Below are 11,413 nucleotides of genomic sequence, written 5' to 3' on the forward strand. Positions count from 1 at the left end.
GAAAATTTTTGCTTCCTGTACCCTTGACTTTGCACTCTACTGGCTTGGATGTTTTGGTTCCAGAAGAGGGAGTGCTTCTGCCAGGAGAGACAACAAACATTCCATTGAACTGGAAGCTAAGACTCCCCCCGGCCACTTTGGGTTTCTGATGCCCTTAAGTCAGCAGGCTAAGAAAGGAATAACATTATTAGGAGGGTGTGATGACCCAGACTACCAGGGAGAAATTGGACTTGTTCTCCACAATGAAGGTAATGAAGATTATATCTGGAAGGCAGGAGATTCCTTAGGGAGACTTTTGGTGTTACCGCGTCCTGTGATTAAGGTCAATGGGAAACTGCAACAACCCAATCCACACAGGACAACAAATGGCCCAGACCTTTCAGGGATGAAAGTATGGGTCACCCCTCCAGGGAAAGAGCCAGAATAGGTAGTAGAGGAAGGTAGTTACAAATACCAATTTAGGCCATGTGACCAGTTGCAGAAATGTGGATTGTAACTGACATGAGTATTTTTGTCTGTTTGGTTAAGAATAGGCTTGTGCATGTATACACATATGTTAAGCAGATACTTGAGTTATTCTTTTTTGAGTGTGTAATTGAGATAAGTGTTGTGGTTAAGTGTTGTGAATCTATATGATTAGATTGGGTTATGAGACACTAAAGGACTAAGCATTCCTCGAAGACCTCATCACCTACTCTAAGATATATAACACACTGGTCCTTGTATGATGGGCTAGTTATAGCATGTTAGGTGAAATTATGACCTCAACATTGTTTTCATTTGAAAATTAAGCATGACATAGAGAGATGCTATTGGGTGTCAAGTTGACAAGGGGTGGACTTGTGATGGCTAATCCTGGGTGTCAACTTAACTGGATCTGGGATTAACTGAAATGAAAGAGATCTTCTTGATTGGATCATCTGAAGCTGGGAGACACACCCTAAATGTGGGTGTTACCTTCTGATGGCAGCCGGTATAAAAGGCCAAGGCACAGGAGAATGCCTGGTTTCTTGCTGCTTGCCTTCTCTCTCACTGGTGAGTTCATCTTGCTGCTGTAGACTGAAGACTAGCTGATCTTTTGGAATTTGTCAGACCTTCAGCACCAGATTGGGACTACTGAGACATCCAGCCTTGTGGACCCAGCGACTATGGATTCTCCGCCTCTCCAGTGTGGTGCAGCCATTGTTGGACTACTCAGACTCTATCCTGTGAGCTAAGCTGATAAATCTCTATACATACATATATATTCATCCTACCAGTTCTGTTTCTTTGGAGAACCCTGACTAATACAATATTCAACAGACAAAATTGGATTGATTAGCTCCTCATTCTAGTATTGCTGTCATTGTATTTCCCACCACTCATTCTCCCTTAGGTTGATTTTTCCAAGAACCAGATATTTTCATAGAATGGATATTTTTGCCATTATAGTAGAATGACAAAAAGATTGACTACATATGTTGATAAAATATCACAAATTATTTTAAAAGGACACTTGCATTGTAGAGCCTTAGTAGGAATGGATCCTATAGACATTTTGGTCCCATTAACTAATAAACAACAAGATTTGTTAAAAGTAAATGAAGAATAGCAAATTGCATTAAGTAATTTTATTGGAAAACTCTCTAATCAATATCCAATTTCTTAAAATAAAATATTATTTTGGATAAAATTATTGTTTTAGAACCTATTTCACATAGCTTTACTTTACAGATGCTAATAAAATCAGTCTAGCAGGTTACACTGATGGTAAACATATACATAGATTACAAAAGACATGCTATTTAGCAGTAGAAAAGACCGAATTAGCTGCAATTATCATGGCATTAACAGATTATTCACAAACTTTAAATATTGTTACAGATTCTCAATATGCAACATTTACTGTTTAACATACATCCACCGTTTATTTGTATCCTGATGATACCGAGTCATATAATCTCTTTCTTCAGTTGCAATCTTTGTTACTTCAAAGGCAATTTCCACTATTTATTACTCACATTAGATCTCATACTAATCTTCCTGAACCTATGGCAGATACTAAATGAAAAGTAGATGAAATGTTACAACACCAACTATATTCTTGTAATAATCTTACTGATATAATTAATTTTCATCAAGTCACACATGCTAATTGGAGAGCATTGGTTCACCAATTCAACATTTCACAAAGATTAGCTAATACTATTGTTAAGGCAATGTGACATTTGTCAACCAATTAACAACAGTCCTTTGCCTCATGGTCTGAGCCCCCGAGGATCACAAGTTAATGATATATGGCAAATGGATGTCATGCATGTCAAAATGTTTGGAAAACTGCAATATGTCCATCATACAGTTAATACTTATTCCACTTTTCAGTGGGCAGCTGTGTTACCAAATGAAAAGGCTTCTTCTGTAATCTTCCATTTAAAAGAAGCCATGGATATCATGGGAGTTCCTAAGCAGTTAAAAACTGATAATGCTCCAACTTACCTATCTCAGAAATTTCTATCATTTCCCTCTCAATGGCATATCAAGCATATCACTGAAATCCCATACAACCCACAAGGACAAACCACTATTGAATGTTCTAATAGAACATTGAAAGAAATGTTAATTAAGCAAAAAGGGGGAAATGACAACCCCCTTGACATATATTATTAGGTGCTTTATTCACCCTAATTTTTTTGAATCACAGTATTCAGCTTTTACAGCTGCAGAAATGCACTTGATGTGTATAAAAGAAACAGAATCTCTACAGCTTATATGGCATAAGTATATTGCTACAATTGGCATCGAGCACATGTAATAAAATGGGGAAAAGGTTATGCTTATATTTCCACAGGCCCAGATCAATTTTGGATTCCAGATCATCTCATAAATTTTCAAAATGAACAAATACCCACGCTTCAATCCTGACCTGGCCACTGAACGAATGGCTCATCTTATTTTGGGCCCAACCACACGAAAGGTGGCCAGCCCATCGCCTTCTACTAATTCTTGTGCCCTTCCCACCTGGGGTCAACTGAAGAAATTAGCTGAAAAAGGTGATCACATGGCTCAAAATTGTAATCCTGAAACTTTTTTTAAAGCTATGCTTTCAGTAACTACTGTACAGGTAACCACCGCTGCCAGTTTTTCTTATTGGGCTTGCTTATATTCCAAATCTGCCTCTAAATCAGGCTGTTCACTGGGGAGATCCCACTATCCCAATTTACACTAATAAATCTAATTGGCGGCCTGTCCCTTATTCCCACAGGAAGAGGGGTGGACACTTAATACATCTTATATAGTAGAAGTCCAGGGTGATTTCATTTGTATAGATGTTGAAGAACACTGTTGAAGGGAACATATGCTTTGGCTATCTATTCTAAGAAATGGCACAGAAGGAGATCGATAAAAGGCTATTGTATATTTTAGTGGAAAATGATTCAAAGGTAATAGTACTAATCATACTTTCTCTCTACCTCCGATGCCTCCTTGTCAGATGCCAGAGTTAAGTGCTTGAATACATTGGGAACAATATAGAGGCCCAGAAGTTTGAGTTCTTGCTAATATTTCTTATGGAAGTGTCATTGATTGGAGCCCCGTGGGCTCGGCTCCAACAGAAAGGGAAAGTAAAGAGTTAAGATGGTATAAAGAAAAAGCTCTTTAACATCTGCTAAAAATAATGCCATGGAAGGGTTGATTTGGCATGGTGGGCAGATGTCTCCACCCTCTCCTCATTTCAAGGGAGGAGCCACTCAAGAACATCTTTGGAAACTCATTACTGCTTCTACACAATTATGGGCTTGGAGAGAGAAATTTGGAAAAATAACTCTAGTAATAATTCTGAATTGTCATTTGTTAAGAATGTTTCTCATAATATTACAGCTTGTGTTTGATTACCTTATGTGCTAATGATTGAATAAACTAAGTAGAATCAGACAGAAGGATCAGTTACTTGTAAGAATTGCACTCTTTATACCTGCATAAATGCCACTGTTCCAATTGATTATACTACACAGATGTTATACATACTCCGTGCTCATGTGGGAGTTTGGATGCCTGTACACCTTGATCAACCGTGGGAAGAATCATCCTCGATGTCTAGGATTTATCATATTCCTGAAAATGTAAAATGCAGACCCAAAAGAATGATTGGCCTTATTATTGCGGTTATCCTGAGGATTATCGCTGTTGCTGCTATTGCTGCGACAGCTGAGTTGCCCTACCTCAGAGTATTCAGACTGCACATTTCGTGCAACAATGGCACCCGGACTCTGAAAAACTGTGGAATTCTCAAAGACATTTATAGTGTTCTCAATGCTGAAATTACAGATTTGGAATCTGCTGTAGTTATGCTAGGAGATCAGATTGTTAGTTTACAAAGACAGCTATTACTGAGATGTGACTGGAATGTATCTCAATTTTGTGTTACACCTGTACATTGGAATTCAATGACATTTCCTTGGGACTGGGTTAGAAAACTTTTGTTAAATCAGTAATATGACACAGGAAATATTGAAATTACAGGCAGATATTATTCATACTTTCCTTAGTCAACTGAAAGGTATTTCTGGTCAAAATCTCTTGGCAGGAATTGCAGATGGTTTATGGAAGCTTAATCCATTTAATCAACTTAAGATTTCTAGCACAATGTATTCTATTCTGTTTTTATTAATAATTACTATGTTTCTTCTATTGCTTATAGTCTGGCAGAGGTCCTCCGGAAACCAAGTGATCTCTCAGCACTGTGCTGCTGTAGTCGGTCTTATGTTACAGAACCTTGCTAAACAAGAAGGGGAGGTGAGGAGCTCAGTTCTGCAGAAGGTGAATTAAGGACAAGAGAGAGTCCAGCTGTCTCTTGAGAATAAGAGGCTGTTTGGACTGTTTTGGACATGGGTGCAACACCACCTTCCAGAGTCAATGAAGGGCGGAACACTGCCTTGGGATAGTAAGAATAAAAGTGGATGGGCTTGTGCTTTCCTTTCTCACGGACTGGAGCTCTGGGAAAGGGTTTGGTTAATAACAGAAAAGGAAAACACCCTTTACTTTGAACTTTGCTTGATTTATATTTTGTGCTCTGTAACCTTAGCTGACCCTGCTCATTAGGCATCTTCTCAACCTGAGAGTTGAGCCCTTTGCCTTCTCTCATCCTGCCATCCACCAGCAAACCTGAGTCTCTGCTGTCTTCTGTCAGTCAGGATCTCAGCAGATAGGACCTGCGGCACTATTCAATAGGAGGCACTGTGGCCAGAAACGCCCAATGCAGTGCACAGACAGAGTAGGGGGCAGGCTTATTCTCTGACCCGCCATCCTCCAGCCGGGTTTGGATCTGTAGAAGCCTTGCATCTCCATTTAATTTGAGACTAATGTGTGTTTAGATATAATTCAAATGCAGAATCAGGTTAAATGATAAATATCAAGACTATAGATCCCCAGAGGACGTTTTACTTTAAAATAATTGTAGGCGAGAACTTATTCCCGTTTCATTCACTTATGAGTTTCTGTCACCCACTGTCAGTCATGGTATCTGATGTGAGGCATTGTTCAGTCATAGCTACTGTTGTAAGAGTGTCCAACCAGGCTCATAGACTATAGGGTGGGATTCATTTATGACCAGTCATCCTTATGCCGTTTTTGCTTCTTCCTGCATTCTTTCTTGGTCCAGGATATAGGGATTCTCTAGGTTCTCCTCTCCCCCTGTGACTTCTTCCCCTATGGAGAGCCTTAGCGAGAATCTCAATGTACAGGAATCAGGAAATGGAGAGCAGAGTCCTGACATGGAGGGAAGCTGTGTCCTGCCCCCTGCAGGCCCTCCTCCACTCTGGCCTTGGTGGGCCGTGCCGGCTCCTGGTGCCTGGGCTGTCCCATCCCATCACTGCTCAGGATCTAGGGTCCCAGCTGCAGCACTATCTGTAGGAGTTCTGGGGCCAGCAGCTAGGGAGGCAGAGGGGGCACTTGTGAAGAGGCAGCAGTGTGGAACTGTGGGATTGGAGGGTTCTCGGCACCTTGCCAGTGGACTCCAGGGTGGAGGGTAGCCAGATTGGGGCTAGGAATGGTAGTGTGGTAGTGTGACCAGACTCCCTGCCCCCTGCTGTAACTTAGGGAATTAGCCTAATCATGGCCATGGTCAATGGCACCCAGAGATTGTGTATGTGTGTGTGTGTGTGTACATGCCAGTGTCAGTATGAGCACAACCATGTGTGTCTGTGGAGGCCAGTAGAAGGTATTGGATCTCTTGCTTCAAGACAAATTCTCAGCGGACACACATATGTGAATGCCACTTGATTTCATAGATGTGCTGGATAGCTTTAGTTCAACTAGATGCACCTGAGAAGTTGGAACCTCAGTTGGAGAACTTCATCTGATGGTCCTCTGGCATACATGTGAGGTATTTTCTTGATTATTGAATGATGTTGGAGGGCCAATCCCACCATGGGTGGTGCCACACCTGTACCCATCATCTCGGGTTGCACAAGAAAGCAGGCCGAGCACAGTGGAGAGCAGCAAGCCAGCAAGCAGCATTTCTCCAGTGTCCGTGCTTCAGCGCTGGCCTTCAGGTTCCCGCCCTGCTTAAGTTCCTTCTTTGGCTTCCCTCAACGATGAACTGTGACTAGGACACATAAGCCAAACAAACCCTTTTTTCCCCAAGTTGGTGCTGGTCAGAGTGTTTTGTCACTGCTTAGAGAAACTTCAGTAGGACAATAGACACATGATTAAAGAGCACTCATTCAATTTTCTCTGTGTTGGTAATCATACACAACCTGAAATACAAAAAAAATCGAAATAATGTACATGTGTTTGGGGTGCATCCTACATGTTTTCATATTTCTCCTAAAAAAGAAAAAGAAAAAGATGTCATTGGATTTTTTATGTGTTTATTTCAACCACCTGTGTCTGTTTCTTTGGCTATGTTTTAAAGTGAACACTAAAACAATTTACATATCTTGGAATACATGTGATATGATATGTGGACGAGTACCTGGGGAAGAAAGATAACTAGAGAGATGAACAGAAGGCATAGGGAGGGAGAAGTGGGAGGGTAATAAATGAGGACACAGTATAATGGCATGCACATCTGTGTGAAAATACCATAATGCAAACCTTTACTGGACTGACAAGATTGCTCAGCTGGTAAAAAATGCTCCTATTTTGATTGATTAGGTCATATATACACTTTTCTTACTGTTTATGTCCCTTCCCATTATGCTTCTGATTTTAACCACATGAACACCCAATCATGCAATTGGTATGAGATGGTAAATAGGGGATTCTCTTTAGCACTATCTTTTTTTTTAACTGTGTATGAGTGTATTGCCCGCATGTATGTAAGTGTATCTGTGCTGTGAAATGCCTAAGGAGGTCAGAAGAGGGGACTGGATTCTATGGAACTGGAGCTAGGAGCAATTGTTAGCTACCATGTGGGTGCTGAGAACCAAACCTGAGTCCTTTGCAAAGAGCAGCCAGTGCTCTTAACTGCTGAGCCATCTCTCCAGCCCCCTTATAGTATCCGTAAGGACACAATTTTGCCTCACTGCACATGCACCCAAAACCAGTTGAGACTGGATCAGCCCCTGTTCTACATACCCAGAATCATTAGGAGTACATGGAAATAGTAATTATCTAAATTTGAGGTTACTAGATGCTGGGAAACATACTTTTTTCAGACTGGCTTGTATGTATGACCCGATGCAGTCTGGAGCCAGAGGGTTCTGAGGTTTTTATGTGCATTGTTTAAACAGCGGTGTGTGTGCATAGTATATGCTGGTGAATGCATTAGTACAAGGAGAGGGGTGTGCATAACCAAAATCACATAGTTTCCTAGGCTAAATTATCTCCTATGTTTTCCTGCTTCAATACAACAACAACAACAAAACTTGTCTCATCTTTCCTTGGAGGACCTACTTACTTAGAATTCCTGGTTTGGCAAGAAGGAAACAGATGCAGAGTAGGTAGGAAGCTGCCAGCATGAGTTCAAACACAGGTTGCCTGAATAATAGCTGCACCGGCAGCTGAATGGAGAGTTTGTTATGTGCTAGTGTTAGAAATCATTCTGGGGCCATGAAAATTGACCACACAATCTAAAGTATTTTGGCAAAGCAATACATTTGACTTCAGCAGAAGGGTGGAAAATTGTCTTAAATCCAGCAAGGATTTAAGGGTCTGCCTGGATTTTCAAGCTTATTTGCAATGGGTCCTGTGCCTCACTCTGAGCAGTCAGACCTTGGTCTCATGTTCTTATGCAGTTGCCTACTTTATTTTTTAATATGTTATTTATTATTTTTATTTTATGTGTATGAGTGTATTGCCTGCATGTGAGTGCACCCATGTCGTGCAATGCATCGGAGGTCAGAAGAGGGCGTCGGATGCCCGTGGAACTGGAGTCAAGGATGGTTCACAGCTGTCATATGGGTGCTGGGAATCAAACCCGGGTCCTCTACAAGAGCAGTCAGCACTCTTAACCACTGAGCCATCTCTCCAGCCCTGCAATTGCCTACTTTAAAAAGACACAGCTGATAAGGAAAGTGCAACTTTTGAGAACAGGATGAAATGCGGAGTACAGGGGCACCCTTGAGTACATACTTTGATCTTAGAAAAAATGCCTGGGTGGGGGGGATTTTGTAAGATACTGTCTTTACACATTTCTGGGTCTGGAGAGATGGCTCAGCAGTTAAGAGCACTGACTGTTCTTGCAGAGGGCCTGGGTTTGAGTCCCAGCAGCCATATGGAGGCTAACAATGGTCTGTAACTCCAGTTTCAGGGGATCTGATGCCCTCCTCTCACCTCCACAGACATTGCATGACATAGGTGCACCTACCTACATGCAGGTATTGGACTCATACACATAAAATAAAAATAATAAATAAGCTGGGCATGGTGGCACACACCTTTTATCCCAGCACTCAGGAGGCAGAGGCAGGTGGATCTCTGTGAGTTCAAGGCCAGCCTGGTCTACATAGTGAGTCCGAGGCCAGCTGGGGCTACTGGGAGACCCTGTCTCAAAAAGACCAAAAAACAAAAACAAAAACAACAAAATTGGCTTAATGGTTAAGAACACTGGTTGTTCTTGCAGAAGACCCGGCTTCAAATCCCAGCACTCACATGGCAGCTAACAACTGTCTGTAACTCCAGTTCCAGAGGATCCGATAGCCTCTTCTGACCTCTGTGGGCACTGCACTACACGGGTGTACTTACCTACATGCAGACAATACATGCATACAGAGATGAAACTTCCTTTCTCTCAGTTAACCCCTTCATGGAAAAGAATGTCCATTTTATATTTTATTTACATTTCCCACAATTTCCTCTTTCTTTATAATACATTTTCTTTTGTGTCAAATTCACTTCATATTGCACGACTGTCTTTCTCTGAGGTACTCCGCAGTAATATGTTGTAAGACATAGAGATTTTGTCAGTTACTGCTTTTTCTATTTATTCTTGAGCTAACCCTTGTTCAGATGGGATCACACAACATCCAACTGTAGGATTATAATAAAGAGGCCAGGACCCCTTTGCACTTTCTAAGTCACTGTTCTGTAAGACTAGATAAGGCATCTTTTATTTGTAAATTTTCAACTACTCATTGAACAAAGCAGTTTTCCCTCAAGATCATTTGTAATTTTGCCAGCAGGTGTTTTATTATTAGGAAAGCACAACACTGACCACCTATCATCACATACGTCCCCTTTTTCTGTTAGCATCATGTGTAGGGCTAGACTATTTTTGCATGTCATTCTACTGCCAGTAGAATCCAATTGGTCTTCTGTACCCTTGATAGTGTCCCTAGTGTAATACAAATATCTTTAATGGTTACAATGTATATACAGTTAAACCATTGCCCTGGTTAAGCATCAGTTGTGAACTTGATACATCAGCGAAGGGGGAACCTCAATTGAGGCATCTCCTCCATTGGATTGGCCTACAGCCATGCCTGTGAGGCAGTTTCTTGAGGTGATTTTGGAGGGCCCAGTTCCCTGTGGGTGGTGCCACCCCTAGGCAGGTTGTCCTAGGTTGTATGAGTGCAGGCTAACGTCAAGCCTGGGGCGGGGGGCGTCTAGATCTCTCACATCTGCTCTTCTGACAGTCCACACCTGCCACCCAGTTCACAGTGATGATGATATCACTGTGCTCATGGTTGACAAAGGCCCGGGCTTGTGCAAAGCCAGCTTCACAGATGCTGCTGCTTCCCAGGCCATCTTCCTGTCCATCATGGGCTGCCAGCGGCACCAGGGCATGATAGTGGGCATGGGCCCGAAGGACCCCTACATGGATGATGAAGCCCAGAGCAAGAGAGGCATCCTGACCCTCAAGTACTCCTATTGAGCATGGAGTTGTCACCAACTGGGATGATATGGAGAAGATCTGGTACCACACTTTCTACAATGAGCTCCGTGTAGCACCAGACGAGCATCCTATTCTTCTTACTGAGGCCCCCCTCAACCCTAAGATCAACCGGGAAAAGATGACTCAGATCATGTTCGAGGCCTTCAACACGCCTGCCATGTATGTAGCTATCCAAGCTGTGCTGTCCCTGTATGCCTCAGGAAGGACTACAGGGATTGTGATGGATTCTGGGGATGGAGTCACTCACACTGTACCCATCTATGAAGGTTATGCTCTGCCTCATGCCATTCTACGCCTAGATCTGGCCGGCAGAGACTTGACTGATTACCTCATGAAGATCCTGACAGAACGTGGCTATAACTTCACCACAACAGCTGAGCGAGAGATTGTGCGTGATGTCAAGGAGAAGTTGTGCTATGTAGCCCTGGACTTTGAGCAGGAGATGGTCACTGCGTCTGCTTCCTCCTCACTTGAAAAGAGCTATGAACTTCCTGATGGGCAAGTGATCACCATTGGGAATGAACGCTTTCGATGCCCAGAAGCCATTTTCCAGCCCTCCTTTCTAGGCATTGAGTCCAGTGGGATCCACGAGACAAACTTCAACTCTATCATGAAGTGTGATGTGGATATTCGCAAGGATTTATATGCCAACACCGTGCTGTCTGGAGGCAGTACAATGTACCCAGGCATTGCTGACCGGATGCAGAAAGAAATTGCAACCCTGGCACCAAGCACCATGAAAATCAAGATCATAGCTCCCCCAGAGCGCAAGTATTCTGTTTGGATTGGGGGCTCCATCCTGGCCAGCCTATCCACATTCCAGCAGATGTGGATCAGTAAGCAGGAATACGATGAGGCAGGGCCTCCTATTGTTCACAGAAAATGCTTCTGAATGGACTTCCATATCCCCTTTTCTGGGTCATAATAATGATAAAGCTCCATTCATTAGAATTAAGGTAATTAGTTCACTTCCTATTGAGTGTATAGGCCAGCAAATCCATCTCTCCATCTAAGTATCCTGGGGTCGGGGGGATGCAGCTAACCCCAGCCTGATCTCTATCTGCTAAAGGAATTCTAAGACCATATTTTATTTTATTTTCC

General features: G+C 42.4%; 1 pseudogene; it reads left to right on the plus strand.

The window, feature by feature from the left end:
- The first annotated feature begins 4,067 nt into the window (after positions 1-4,067).
- Positions 4,068-11,204, plus strand: LOC103740538 (annotated as a pseudogene).
- Positions 11,205-11,413: the final 209 nt, after the last annotated feature.

The sequence above is a fragment of the Nannospalax galili genome, unplaced genomic scaffold (assembly GCF_000622305.1).
Source record: "Nannospalax galili isolate Female #2095 unplaced genomic scaffold, S.galili_v1.0 scaffold1431, whole genome shotgun sequence".
In the NCBI taxonomy this organism is placed as follows: domain Eukaryota; kingdom Metazoa; phylum Chordata; class Mammalia; order Rodentia; family Spalacidae; genus Nannospalax; species Nannospalax galili.